Source organism: Mandrillus leucophaeus, unplaced genomic scaffold (assembly GCF_000951045.1).
Source record: "Mandrillus leucophaeus isolate KB7577 unplaced genomic scaffold, Mleu.le_1.0 Scaffold221, whole genome shotgun sequence".
NCBI lineage: Eukaryota > Metazoa > Chordata > Mammalia > Primates > Cercopithecidae > Mandrillus > Mandrillus leucophaeus.
This window is the reverse complement of record NW_012102266.1, coordinates 3,679,485-3,680,557: the sequence shown is the minus strand read 5'-3', so window position 1 is coordinate 3,680,557 and position 1,073 is coordinate 3,679,485.

Genomic DNA, 1,073 nt, shown 5'->3' with positions numbered 1-1,073 from the left:
AAAAGAAGAGATAATATATGCTTTTTAAAAATTAAAAAAAAACCCATAAACTTCTACAACCTTCAAACATGGAAGCAAGGCAGAAAATATGAAGTGTTGGCGAAGCAGTAGAGGAATTTGGATTCTCATGCATTCCTGGTGGGAGCATAACTTAGTCCAACAACCTAGGAAAACTTTCTGGCAATATCTACTAAATCAGAAGATATGTGTATATATATATATATATATATATCTCTTATACCAGAAATTTCACCCCTAAGTATATACCAACAAAAATTGTTATATAATTAGATAACAAAAGACGTGCTAAAATTTTCATGGTAGTACTCCTTTTTTTTTTTTTTCTTGAGACAGAGTCTCACTCTGTCACCAAGCTGGAGCGCAGTGGCACGATCTTGGCTCACTGCAACCTCCGCCTCCTAGGTTCAAGCGATTCCCCTGTCTCAGTATCCCAAGTAACTGAGACTACAGGCATGTGCCACCACACCCGGCTAATTTTTTGCATTTTAGTAGAGATGGGGTTTCACCATGTTGGCCAGGATGGTCTCGATCTCCTGACCTCCCCACCTTGGCCTCCCAAAGTGCTGGGATTACAGGCATGAGCCACCGCACCCAGCCATGTAGCACTATTTGTAATAGCCCCAAATTGGAAACAATCCAAAAGTCCATTAACAATAAAAGAAAACCAAAATGTGATATAGTTACACAATGGAGCAACGTACAGCAGTAAAAAAAGGGAACTACTGACCTACTCATTCTCAAGAGTGTATGAGAGGATGTGGCTTTACTAACTTAAAAGAGTAGGCTGGGCCTGGTGGCTCATGCCTGTAATCCCAGCACTTTGGGAGGATGAGGTGGGCAGATCACTTGAGGTCAGGAGTTTGAGACCAGCCTGGCCAACATGGTGAAACCCCATCTCTACTAAAAATACAAAAATTATCTGGGCAGAGGCCGGCTGCGGTGGCTCACACCTGTAATCCCAGCACTTTGGGAGGCCGAGGCGGGCAGATCACGAGGTCAGGAGTTCAAGATCAGCCTGACCAACATGATGAAACCCTGTCTCTACTAAAAAT